This window comes from Medicago sativa, chromosome 7 (genome assembly GCF_051527215.1).
Source record: "Medicago sativa cultivar Bolivia chromosome 7, Bolivia_mono, whole genome shotgun sequence".
NCBI classification, from domain to species: Eukaryota; Viridiplantae; Streptophyta; class Magnoliopsida; order Fabales; family Fabaceae; genus Medicago; species Medicago sativa.
The window spans coordinates 75,847,899-75,862,693 of NC_140755.1; the positions used below are offsets into that span (position 1 = coordinate 75,847,899).

The 14,795-nt window shown below is 32.3% G+C and overlaps 1 pseudogene; it reads right to left on the reverse strand.

Annotated features, from left to right (window-relative positions):
* Positions 1-10,085: 10,085 nt before the first annotated feature.
* On the reverse strand, positions 10,086-11,331 carry LOC146908547 (uncharacterized; annotated as a pseudogene).
* Between the last annotated feature and the right edge of the window lie 3,464 nt (positions 11,332-14,795).

Sequence of the window (14,795 nt, forward strand, 5' to 3'; positions counted from 1 at the left end):
GGTATGAGAAGTTGACTTCTATCTTACTGCAACATCATTTTGTTCAAGCAGCTTCTGACCATTCTTTATTCATCAAACAAACTGATTCATCCTTCACTCTCCTTCTTGTATATGTGGATGATATTATATTGGCTGGTGACTCTTTATCTGAATTTGATCACATCAAATCCATTCTGCATACATCCTTCAAGATTAAAAACCTAGGTCAGCTCAAATATTTTCTTGGTCTTGAGGTGGCTCATTCTCACAAGGGCATCTCTCTATGCCAGAGAAAATACTGCCTAGATTTGCTTTCAGATTCAGGTTTTATTGATTCCAAACCTGTTTCTACACCCTCAGACCCTTCTATCAAGCTATATGCTGACACTTCACCTCTTTATGAAGACATTTCCTCCTATAGAAGGTTGATTGGCAGGTTACTTTATCTTACCACTACAAGGCCTGATATTACCTTCATTACACAGCAGCTGAGTCAATTTCTATCTAAACCAACTCAAATTCATCATCAAGCTGCTTTAAGGGTGCTCAAGTACCTCAAGGGATGTCCTGGCAAGGGTCTTCACTTTCCCAGAAGCTCATCTTTACAGTTACAAGGTTTTTCTGATGCTGATTGGGCAGGGTGTTATGATACTAGAAGATCTATCAGTGGCCAATGTTTCTTTCTAGGAAACTCATTGATATCTTGGAGAACTAAGAAACAGTTAACTGTTTCTAGATCATCCTCTGAGGCAGAGTACAGGGCTCTTGCTTCAGCTACATGTGAACTTCAATGGCTCCTTTACTTGCTTAGAGATCTTCACATTCAATGTCATAAGCTTCCTGTTCTCTTCTGTGACAATCAAAGTGCTATTCACATAGCTTCCAACCCTGTGTTCCATGAAAGAACCAAGCATTTGGACATTGACTGCCATATTGTAAGAGAGAAGCTTCATGCAGGCATTTTCAAACTTCTCCCAGTTTCCTCCAAAGAGCAACTTGCAGATTTCTTCACCAAATCACTTTTACCTCAGCCTTTTGGTGTTTTACTGTCCAAGATGGGTTTGCTAGACCTCTACCAACTTCCATCTTGTAGGGGGATATTGGATGATACTAGAATAGAAGATAACTTGCGCAGCAAGTTATCTAGTTAAACCTAGTTTCAGTTTGTATTCCATATGAGCTAGTTCACCATAGCTATTCTACACTAGCATTTCATGTATATATATGCTTGTACTCTCTAACATTGAATAATGAGAATCATTTTTACTTCATTCATAATACTATGCTTATTTGAGATTGGACGGATCCAATAAACTATTTCTTGAGAGATATACAATAGATCCACTCATCCACATTCCATTAATAAAAATGCATGTATAGAGAGAAGTTTTAGATGATAATATTTTCCATTGCTCTTTTTTTTTTAGGATGGATTTAGATGATAAATTAAAGTCATTAAGGAGAAAGGGGGAGACAAAAAGGTACAGATAAATATATTTACGTAAACATGTGGACTCTTTTTTTGAAGGAAACATGTGGACTCTTGAAAGCTTTAAAACAAATATGCATCCAAAAAGGGTAGGCTAGGTTGACTCTGTATACATTGTGGTCACACTTTCTCTTTCTTCTTTTATCTTCTTCAAGTTCATCCGTCTTTGCTTTTTGTTATAAAGTTTATGAACGATTGAAAAAGGTTCTAATATGCTTTAGGATGACTTTTTAAGAATATCAAAGAAAGATGAAAATTTACAAATTGCATGGAAGTTACTTCTATCCTCGGAATCTTTCCCAAACTGTTATCGGGGCTCTCAATAATTTGACTAAACTAAATTAGCATAAATCACCCGTGATATTTTTTTTTTAATGGTCGGGGTTTAAACCTAAACCTTATATATATTATACATTGTCCCTACCAATTGAGTTAAGTTCGCAAGAACAAATCACCTGTAATTTGACAACAATGAAATCATCACAGAAATTTACGTGCATTTTTAAATTGAATCTACTACCACACCCTTCTAAGGGATATCGGAATTCGAAGTTAGGAAAGCACTAATATATGTTCACAAAAGATAAAATTTATGCATTGAAATTATGTCAATTTTTATTTTTTATTTTTTTCTCAATAGACGGTTACTATTTATAAAATCTTTAACATGTGTCTTGCTGGTATATGTTAGCATGACCATATAACTTAAATTTCTATTTTGTTCAACGATGGAGAGATGAGAGTATAAATTTTAACCATAGGAGAGGTAAAGGGGAAATATTTTAAGAAATTTATGTTTGGTTCCACGAGTGGAGGGAGAGATTTTAATGGAGTAAAAATGCAAAATATATATTTTTTATTGTTATTTAACATAACAATAAATAAACCAACTTTAACAATGTGATCATCCGACATATTTCTTATTTCTCTTAATGGTTGAGGAGCCGAATGTTGAGATTTGGCGAGAGGAGGCACTCGATTTGTTTTCAGGGTTCAAGGTGGGGAGACATTTGGTCTCGTGGTTTCACACCTTCAATATACAAAAGCAACTCTTTTTCCAGGTGAAGCAATAATGGAGAATCTTTGGACTTTTAAGATGGTCCTTATGTGCTTCGAGCTAACTTCAAAGCTTCCGGTCAATTTTACAAAGAGTTGTGTTATAGGGATTAATGTGAATATTCCCTTCTCGGGGGTGCCAGAACGTTTCTTGAACTACAAAGTCGTGTCTCTCCTCTCAAAGTAGATTGTTTTGCATGTTGGGGCCAATCCATAAAGGGATTTAACATGGGAGCCTCCCTTGATCCCCCTCATTTCCAACATACATGGTTCATGGAGTAATAAGTATATTAGTCTCGATGGTAATGGTTCTTTTCAACTCCATCCTGAATAGTATGTATATATATATATATGTATATATATATATATGTATATATATATATATATATATATATATATTACCTCTCTTTCATGAAGATGCATGTCAAAGTGTGAAAACTGATCATCCATCTACATAGGTACTTCCTTTAGAGATGGTTCTAAGGGAGCTAGCAAATATCTTGGGTTTGGTGGTTGAAGTTGAAGCTTTGCAAGACTTAGAGAGGTCTTAGGGATTGGGGACCTTCGACTCGTTAATTTAGCTATGTTAGGTAAGTGGAGTTGAAGGATCTTTTTTAGGGTTCCGACCCTATGGGGGAATATTCAAACTACTAGGTATGGGCCTCATGTCTCATTTGATCGGTTGTTCTAAGGGGGTTTTGACCTATTTCATCTCAATGGAAAGACATTTCGTTGCTTAGGTCAGGTCCAAATTCTACTCAAAATTGGTTCTCAGAAGGGGGGATGGGTAAGATGGCCACCATATCTTGAGGCCAACCACTTGATTAATCTTTCTATGAAATGAAAATCACTGAAGAGAAAAAGAAATATCTTAATTCTCTTAATGAAAGTGTAACAACATTTTTACAACTTGTCTAAAACAAATTCATTACCAGTCAAAATATAATACTCATTTCTATCAAAAAAAAATATAATACTCATTGAACTTTATTTTTTTACAATTTAAATGTTGTAACTTATAAGAACATAAAATAATATATTTTTGTTCTATAGTATAGTTTTGTCTAATATTTTTTTATTTTCCATTTCCATTATATTTAAAACTGGGAAACATAAAAGTATATTACTATTATCATTATATTTAATTTGGCTTATTTGTTTGCTTGAATTGACCAAAATGTATTTTTTTTTACAAAGAATTGATTGCATATTCATTTGTAAGAAAATTTAATTATAGTTTACTTGACTATATTCTTACTTCTTGTTCAAAACAAAATTAACACATTTTTTTGAACAATAAAAATTGTTTATTATTTTTATCAAATAAATACATTAAAAATATTAAATCTTTTGACAGTCATACAACTTTTTTTTTTATAAATGATGAAAAAAAATTAGAACAATTGTTTATTATTGTATATGTGTATATATATAGAAAAAAAAAGTTTGACTATTACTACTTTTAATTAATTTATATAGTGTGAAAAGAAATTACATTTGACTTTTTTTTTTTGACAAAAAATTACATTTGACTTGATTAAATATATCTTACACTACATGTTGAAGTGTGTATAAATACATCCTAACCCTCCCCTTTTTATCTATTTCCCTGAACATATTTTTCTATCACTTCTTACAAGTCTTTTGAGACATAACCATAGAGAAGTGAATTGTATCTCAAATTTTATATGTCACAAAATTGTGGGTATACCAATTCATCAAGTAAACTTTACAACCAGGTCAAAATCATATTTTTCCTTGGCCTCCACATCAATCAATGCAATATATCAAATTGGATTTATGGTCTCATATTCTCATGAACATGAACAGTTCTTTAGAAAAAGGGAAACATCCTTCCTCTTTAAGAAAGAAGTGTCAATCGCTATGAGAAATTGAGGCCTAAAACCTACTTTAATTAACTATATTGCATTGGTTGATGCAGGGGCCACACGGAAAAAAAAAAGATTTTTAAATAGTTTTGGTATCCAAAATATTACTAATATATACTATATACACACCCAAACATCGTAAGTTATGAGCTAATTTTTGCTAAAATTGGTTCATGTAGTTTGAAGATTTAATGTGTTAATCAGTCACTTAGATATAGAATATATTTGTTAATACATTACAGGTGAGTTTTTTTTTTTTTTTTTACCCTATAGATGAGTCAGGATCCTCTCTATTTTTTCTCTTTATTTTTTTCTCCATTATTATAATTTTAAAGAGCTTTTAATTAAATGTATATTAAATAATTTTTTTGAAGGAAAATATATATTAAATAATTTGCCTCACCAAATATCACATTATTGTATTTATATTTTCAAAACTTTATTGTTGAAAAGATGGAGAGAGAAAAAAACGAAGAGAATCTTAACTCATTATAGATAGATTTTATCATAAATATTCAATAGTTTCTTTTGATCAATAGTCAATAGCTCTGCTTGGCCGTATATAAAATGTTCCTCTAAATCTATTTTTAAATTACATTATTAATTCTGAAGTTATTCTATCGGAAACATTTTGATTGGCAATAATAGAGGTTGGATGAGAGGTCAAAGTACAAACAATATCTAGCTAGCAACCCATGTTCATTGAGTTGGATTGACAACCAATGAATTTCAACGGAGTGAAATATGTAGCAAAAAAATTGCCCAACTTTTTTCAATTATTGCTATGTCAATTTCTACGGATTCATACGACTTTTTCGTGGTATATCATCTTTCCACGTAAATAATTTGCACATATAAGAATTCGCATCAACTTTTATATATTCAAGTGTCTCCGGTCACAATTATAAAAAAAAATATTTTTTAGATTTATTGAATAAATAATATATGTGATATATATTATAATAGTGACTAGATGATATATATATATGAGATCCGTGAAAATATTGGATATGAAAACAAGAAGTGTTATGTTAAAAAAAAAGTGTGTTAGAGCATCCACAACCGATGTGTCACTTATGTCTACATCATCAATTTTACAGTAATATTTAATAACTATCAAATTTTTCAGTCCTGTGAGCATAGCTCAGTTGGTAGGACAATGCATTATTATATGCAGGGGCCGGGGTTCGAACCCCGGACACCCCACTTATTCATCTTATAAGGTGAATTCTAGCCACTGGGCTACCTGACAAAAAACAAAACTATCAAATTTCTCCAACACATCGTTCAAAAGAAATTATTTAATAGATCCTAAAAATAGTTCTATATCATTACATTGCAACAAAATTCATTTATTTCATATGATTTATTGAACGAGACCAACGAAAAGTGAAGATAGATAGTGTGCTTCCATAGCCACATTCTCCATATAGACGTACACCTAAATATTCTACTATACTTCAGAATGAAGGTGCCTATTTAGTATGATGCTAAATAGGTAAAACACTTACGATTGTGGACAGTCTTAGTGAGAGAAAAGGATTAAATGTGAGTACAAGACTCTAGCGAGATATATTCTCATTTATTTTACTTTTGGGAATTGATAGATACAGCGAGAAAATGTATAAAAAAATTTCTCGAGAGTGTATTTGTTAACATCTTTCCTTAATTACATACCATTACCTCCCTTGATTTTCGACCTATAACAAATTTAATTGGCTGAGATCTTTTCTTCATTATTTCTTGATAAAAACTCCCTAGATAAATAACAATGCTCTAATTTTTTCCCTCTTTTAGAAAAAAGAGATAGTTTTTTTTTTTTAGGAAAGAGTAAATATTTATCAAAATAAATAATTTTTGTCATCTATTAAAAATAAATAATTCTTGATAAAAAATATTTATCCACTGAGTTTATCATCTATTAAAAAAAGAGTAAATATCAAACAAAATCGATTACACTATTTAATAAATAATTTTTGTATTTTAAAACATCTAAAAAAAAACTTAAACCAAAATTAAGTGATTTCAGTAAAATATATATCTAAACGTTTAAAATGCCTCCTATAAAAATTTGCTTTAATCCTCTATGTGTATCTTGTTGCCTGTTGGCCCTCGAAATGATACTTGCAGTTGCAGCCACAATTTTCTTTTGGTGAAGCCACCAGCTACAATAATATCTGAAAGGAAAAAACTGAGTTTAATGTATGAAAAATGCTCTTCTCCCAACAAGTTTTGCTCATCCCCACCAAACTTCCAAAAATACTCATGACGTGAGTTAACTCACGTTGCGTGTCGTTTTAAAGGCCAAACAGAACCTCATTTCCTCATTTCTCATCTAAAATCTCTCTCAAATCACCCAAATTCAAAATTTATTCAAGTTCAAATCAAACAACACTTCAATAACAAGTAACTTTTCATAATCAAACACAATTAACCTTTTTATGTTTATATGTTAGATTTTTCCTCTTAAATTGGATTTTTTTAGTTTTAGGGTTTTGTTTAAATTTTGATTTTTTTTGCAAGAAATGATACAACGTTACATGCAAATGACTTATATTGCTTAATTGTTTATATGTTTGCATGTTTATATTGTAGTTATGAGTTTTAGTGTTTATGTATAATTTGCATTCCAAATGTTTGATTGAAATGTTTGAATGAATTTTTCATTGATTGTTTAATTTCTTATGGTGTAGATCTGAAACAATGAACCATCATTTGTTCAAAACTCAAGTACGTTTCAACGGTGGAAACCGTCATTTGTTCAAGGTCCGGGCGATATCACGCAAAAGGATCAACCGAACGAAATCAATCAAGGACTCAACCCTCGGAGACACAAGGAGGGTGAAGGACCTTCAGTATGCACGTCCTGGTTATTTGCAGACCGAAAAGATAATGCTGACAGACGATGACTGCGTGAGGAGCATGTTCTCCAGATATTACAGGGAACGCATGTTCCAGGTAATTGAGTTGGAAGCTACGTTGCTAAGATCGCCTGAAGATATTCTCAACAGTTTGATTCTGCCAGGAAAATTATGTTTAGATAGCATCGTTATTATGTAGTGTCTTTATTTTGTTGGAATTAAGTTTAATTCTTGTTAGTTTGCTGAAGATGAATAGAGAGTGAGGAGTAGAGAATGTGAGAAATGGTGAAGGTTGGAAGAGTATTTATAGGGGGAATACATGCCTAGGTTGTATCTAACCATTATGATGAGTCAAAAACGTGTAAAAAATGTGCTAAACCATCTGACCACCGTCCAAACCGTCCAAAAAACGTGACAAATGTGGTGCAGAAAGGTGCGTGAGTTAACTCACGCCATCGTCCAAAGGTGCATGACTTAACTCACGCCACCGGCCAAAGGTGCATGAGTTAACTCACGCAGGAAGTATCTAATGTTAGTTAAGTCACGCATGGATGCTTTCGTCATTTCAATTGGGAGGGAGCGTTTTTATTGGGAGAAGAGCATTTTTCTTAATGTATAGGAGGCTTCTCTAGTAGTTAGAAAAGACTTCTTCCACTTTTACCAAAAAAAGAAAAAGTGGAGACTTCTTTCATTCCATAATGGGATCAAATTGTTTGTGTATGAAACGTGTTCGGCGCCATTCACTTGAACAAATGTGAATTGAGCTTATTATTATTTTGGTCAAGGTATATACTAGAAGAAAAAAATGGTGGGAAAGGAAGAAAAAGGGGCATAAATGATTATGGCCCGAAAAGAAAAAAAGAACGACCCAATTATGAGAGAAAGAGATTGGTCAGCAAAAATAATCTAATTTCATTAGTGTCTTGTTGCCCATATAGTTTGTTCTACCTGATGTAGTATGGAGTAGCTGCTTCAATGAAAATTGCACATGCAGTGTTGAGCCATTGACATATCAATCAATAAATCTAGATGTAGATCATCCATTTTCACACTTTATATATTTATACATTTAGGTTTCTATATTCCTATATGTCCTACATGTCACCAAAATTATCCCCATCCAGCCTCCTCTCCTTTTTTTTTTTTTTTTTGAAGCAGAGTATCACTCATTGATAAATCCAACTATGTTGATTTACTCATGATATAGTAAATGTTATTTATATGCATCACATGCATGCAACAAGATCAACTTTAAAGTACCAACTCGATTTTCATCTTGAGTATCTCGTAATTTTTTGGAAAACTAAGATATCCGTGGACAAATGAATAAAACTAATCTGTGATGGTGTCAATTTAAAATCTCGAATAGGAGTATAAAAGGATATGAGCAATTAACATTTTGTATTTAAGATAACAAATATGATAGTGCAAGTTTGATGCTTAGACTCAATAATGAGAGAAAGAGAGAGATTGTAACTTTCTTGTGATATCGGAATGCTATGTACTAAGATCAGAATGAATAAAGTTTATTGATGAATGTAAAATTATGAATTCAGTTATTCAACAGTTTACAAACACGTGCTAAAATGTGGTAACTTGTTTCACAAGTCACCAACTGATTAGTTAGTTCCTTTAAAAAAATCTTAATTGATTAATTAATTAATAACTCATTACTATTAACAAACATAGTTGGATTTATCAATAACAAAATACACCATTTTGTTTATGGTAACAAAAGAAAAACAAGATGGAGTACCAAAGTCTAGAGATATGATGCTGGGCAATAGCAATATACGAAGATTTTTATAAAAAAAAAAAAAAGTAAATAGAAGAAGATCACAAGACCTAACAACTATAATCATTGTTTTTTTAGTGACAAAATATAAGTATTGTTAATATATTATTAGAGTTGGAATTTGAACTCTCAAAAATTTAGCAATGGAAATTAATGAAAGAAAAAAATATGAATTTTTCTCTAATTCTTTCGTCACATAATTTAGTGACAAAATTAGAGAGATTTCACATTTTTCATACCTTCTTCACATGGCATGGAACATGAACCAAAACCAAGTGAAAACAACAGCTTAAATGTGGAATATAATAATGAGCTTATGACAAGGTGAGTTCGAAAATTCAAAGGCCAATTTTAGAATGTGTCATTGTCAAAGTTTGCACTGAAATATAGGATACTAGGGAGGGTGGCTCGATCGAGGGATACTTTATGATTCATAGACAAGCAATTGCACATGAGTCTTTGCATTCAACTCATCATATCTACACGCAATGACTTCATTATTAAGGTGTGATCCATAGAGAAGTTTATGTTTTGATAATTTGAGAACAATAGCAGGCCTATAGTAGAAGAGAAAGGGCCACACTATGCTTAATTTGGTTAGGTTAGTTATGTGTGCTTACATTTATGTATGTTAATTTATGTGTGCTTTTTATTTTTTTGAATTTTTTTATCTATAGGTTAGTTCCTACTATATCTCCACACATAGTTTAAAGAGTATCTACAAAAGTATTTACATTTACCTCCATCTAATGACCCTATCAGGCTCGTACCTATGACTTCCAGATCAAAAACCTGTCTTTTTACCACTAAATCAAACATTTGGAATTTGTAAGTGTTATAATCTTGGTGAGTCATTGGGACATAATCAGCATTTTTTTATTATATAAAAACAGTGTTGCATAATTTGCATTTAGGTATAATTAACATATATGGAGGCACTGAACATCTCCAGAGCCACTGATATACTTTAAACACAGATGAAGAATTTGCTGCAATTTTCTCAATTTCAGCATATGTGCGCATAACAGGATTTCACCAAATATCCATTCAAGACGCCTAATTGAAGCAGTGACATTTACAAGATTAATGTTTCATATAGAAAAAACTAATAATTGAATGGATAATCGTTACCTAACTTAAAGATGAACTGATCTATCAATCCCATTGAAATTGCGGTAGAACCCAAAAACCTCGCATCCCCTTGAAGGAAATAGGTAAAGATTGTCTCTGACAGCTTCCATCCTTCACATTATAGATCTCTAACGCTAAATCATGCATATCATTGTCATAAATAAAATAAATTGAATCTTTTTCTAACTTGGAGAAACAAGAGGCTGACACAGAAATTGAATCACCAATCCCGACAAATAAAATGTTGTCTTCCAAACTCTCAAGCTTTTTCATTTGTTCAAGTTTTCCACTCCGGGCATCCAGTTCCAATTTATAAACATCAAGACTTTCATCTAAAACGATATTTAAATATCTTCTCACCATCCATATGTTTCCATTCAAAGATTTCACAAAATAAAGCCTTTCATCATAGCATTGGGATGGAACACTATATCTAGTGCTAGCTATCTTCTCATAGTAAGTAAAATTAGGGTCATATGAGTCAGCACAAGGAGGATTGTTGATCTTGAAGGATACAATGGTTTTTCCGCTGCCATCAGCAATTAGCAGACCTTTATAAAATACAACATCAATGATAGCACATTCATTTTCTATATGAATCCAAAATGGTTGGCTTGCTCTTTTGAATGCAAGATGAGAAAATCCGTAAATGGCAGCAACGACATAATTATTTGGGCTTGTAATGGGGTCAGCAGACAAGGTAGCCTTGTAAACAGATTTGAGAGGTGGCAGACTAATGGGAGGTATAGTACTACACTTAAAAGGATTGACTAGAGTTATGGCATCGTTATATTCCATTAATGAAAGCCAACCAAATGAATAGTCCATAGACCATTTAATTTTCATATGGGATAAAAATGCAATGGGGTACTCTTTGTGACTTAGAATGCTATACAAGGATCTCTTCTCGTTGGTTTTTTTACGTCTTCGAGACAGTTTGTCTGTGAGGATCATGAGCATAGGTGGTATACTAATCCTAAATTGATGATTTTTATGGTTAAGCTTTGCAACAGATAGCCAACTCCTGCACACCACACCAAACCTAATGTGATCGATGTGTTCTTCCAACTTATCAAGAACCAAACTAAGAGGTAGTTCTTCTAAGTTGGCCCAATCTACTACCTTCCTCATTGCTAAGCCTAAGAGTGTTCTTCTAAGATAAATGTTCACTCTCGACCACAAATAGCTTTACCTGCATCATCAAGCAATGTTGTCAATCGAGGATATATAGCGGAAATGGCAGATTGTTAAAATTCCGCTATGCAATAGTGCTATAGCACCACTCAAACAACTATTCGACAACATTTTGTACTATATAGTGTATCGTGGAACAATAGCCGTTTGTCCAAATTCCACTATGCCCGTAGTGTTATAGCTGCTATTTAACTACAATGTCATTAAATTTACAGAAAGAAACTCCTTAAAATTCACAGGAAAAATAAACACGGACATATTAAGCCATCAATCAAAGCACGCAGCCAAGCGTGAGTATTAGGATTTGTTTGGATAGGCTTATTTGAGTATATCTACCGACATAAATACTTGTGAGACTGTTCATAAGAGCATATGAAAACAACTTATGACATGTGTTCATCATTGTTTCAGCTTATTTTCTTAACCTCGTTAAAATAGCTTACAAGAACAGCTTATAACTTATACAAAAACAATTTAACTTTGTTTTATCTTCTGTGTTATAAAAATAGCTTATACATAATAAGCGTGTATCCTATAAACTGCAAATTAGGTTTTTTTTTTATCCAGACGAGATCAATTGTTTTCACTCTAACATTTTAAGCCATAAGAATTCAGCACTTTAAATTAAGTAAAAATAAAAAAGTCAGTTTAAGATGTTGGATGCAATAAACAGAAAAAATAAAAAGCCAATTTGTTGTGAATAAATTTATTATAGCAGAAAAGGAAGAAACCTGAATATGGTGCCTTGGGGAGGAAGTAGCACAAGGTTTGGTTGATTTTACGCTGCTGTGTTTTGTTTGTCGTTTTAGGGTTTAAATAATCTCTTCACAAGGAAACTGGGTTGGGCTTCTAATGAGAAACATGAGCAAAAAACCCCCAATTACTAGGTATTGACATTTCGCAGTTACTTTTCCCACGTTATGAGTTCATTGCATGCCCTAATCAGATTCTAAAATCCGTTTTTTTTTACGTGATTTGGAGATTTTTACGACGTCCGTTGGAATTATATAATCTGAATTAAACAGGACACGCAAGAAATCGATAGGGTAAAAAAAGAACCAAATATTGACATTTACGAGAAAACAAATAAATTGACGATGCTTATTTAATTTCCAATATCAAACGTAAAACCGTTGGATTTTAAAATTGAACCAAATCACTACATAAAATTTAATATTTCTTTATTTATTAGTATAGATATTGTATTAATCTATTATTCATTTGCATTTTGAACCTAACGGATCATTGATATTCCATAATATTAATTTTTAATATATTGTATGTTATTTCTTACATCAATCATACCACTTTATCTTGATTTAGTATGAGTAAACAGTGATTTTAGTTCCTAACCCTGCACCTTGCTATCACAAAAGTCTCTGACTCATAATTAAATACTAATTGCTACAAAGGTCCTTTGACAGTAAACACTTACAGGCACAAAATGACATCATCACAGGCACATATAAAAACAATCACTACTATAAAAAGAACATATCTTTTGCATCATTGACGTGCATTCTTCATCCTTGCATATAGCTTTGCACCTTTGTTTTTCATTTTTCAACCATTTTATCTCTCTTCCATAGTATACAGTGTAGTTCCTAGGGATGTCAATGGGTATCCGTGGGTACGGGTAGTATGATATCCGTCCCCGCCCCGTTGGATAAATATGATACCCATACCCGTCCCCATACCCGTGCAGGTATCTCTATACGGGTAATCCACAGGTATTTAGATACCCACGGATATCCGCGAGTACCCATGTATTTTTGATTTTTTTTTGTACAAAGAAAAATTCAACTTTTAATTACCTACAAAATTCAACTTTTAAAGATCCATACATAACATATTCCATTCAAATTTCATAATTCATACCATAATCACACAAAAATAAGGATTCTTACATAATCCCAAGCAAATTCATCATACCAAAAAAGATTAAATCAATTCAAATCCATAAAACAATTAGAAAGCCCTAAAATTAGTTTATTCCTCTAAAATTAGAAAGCCCTAGATTCTAAAATCATAAGCAAGTAATCATTCTAAGGAGAAGAAGAAAAGAAAAGAAAAGAGATGAAGAGAAATTTTTGACTCTCTTGAGAGAAAGAACAGGGAAAACTAAAAAGTCGTAGAATAAACTAGGGTTTTTTTTAGACACCACACTCATATATATATATATATATATATATATATATATATATATATATATATATAAACACATGAATATTTTAGTAATTTACGTAATTTATTGACGGGTACGGATACCCGCGGACACGGGTATCATCAAATCTGTGTCTGTGTCCATAAAGTAACGGGTAGTTAAATACCCGTTTAATATACCCGCGGGTACCCGTTTAGCTACCCGCCTCGTGCCCATGACGGATTTTATCCACGGATATCCGCGGGCACGGATTTTTTTTCCACCCCTAGTAGTTCCTCACAACTTCTTTGAATATATCCAAAGTTTTAAACTTTGCATGACAAACTTTGCATTTGAATTAAATTGAGGGAAAACTTGTCTTCCATTTCTATCATCTTCATCATCGTTAAGAAAATCATTCTCAACAACATTCTTTTCGACAATTAATACACATAGTTTGTCATAACCTTAGTAACAGTAAATGTTTCTAGTCAGTGACCTAACTAATAGTAAGTATGCACAATCTGGGACCTTAATAATCATTTTAATATTTTTTGTTTGTTTATTCTATATGCTGAGAACATCTTCATTGAGGAAGATGACCCAGTTCTTGACGAGTGAGCAATACTTCATTTGGACAAGTTTGCACCAAAATCTATGATTCAATTTTGGTGTTTAATGGAAGATTTGATTTTGAACAAAAGACTGAATTAGATGAGATTTAGGGATTTAAGATTTAGGGATTTGAGGATCAAATTTGGGGTCTAGGGATTTGAGATTCCAATTTGTGGATATTGATTTTCGACCAGGGATCAAAGTGACTATTTTTTACTTTCACTTTAGTCCCTGTGACACCTTATGTACTTTGTCAGCACAAAACATTTGCCACCTCATCAGTTAACATAAGTTTTTAACGGTAGATACTAAACTGATAACGGAAGTGCACATTTACATTTAGGGACTACTTTGTATTTAATCTTGAGTTATGGACATTTGCAACAATGAGGTGTAGAGTCAGAACTAAAGTGACCATTTACTTTTATAATATTAATTTTGATAGAATTTTTTAAGAATTCTAATTTGGATAACCGATAACCGATCAAACTCCTATTGGATCTAATCAAATCAATATATCTTTTTAAAAATAATCTATTTAAATGATTAATGAATTAAAAAAAAACGAATCATTTTGATTCCTTAGCTAAACACCAATCTGTTACTCATCCACGACGAATCAGGGATTAACATTAATGAAAAA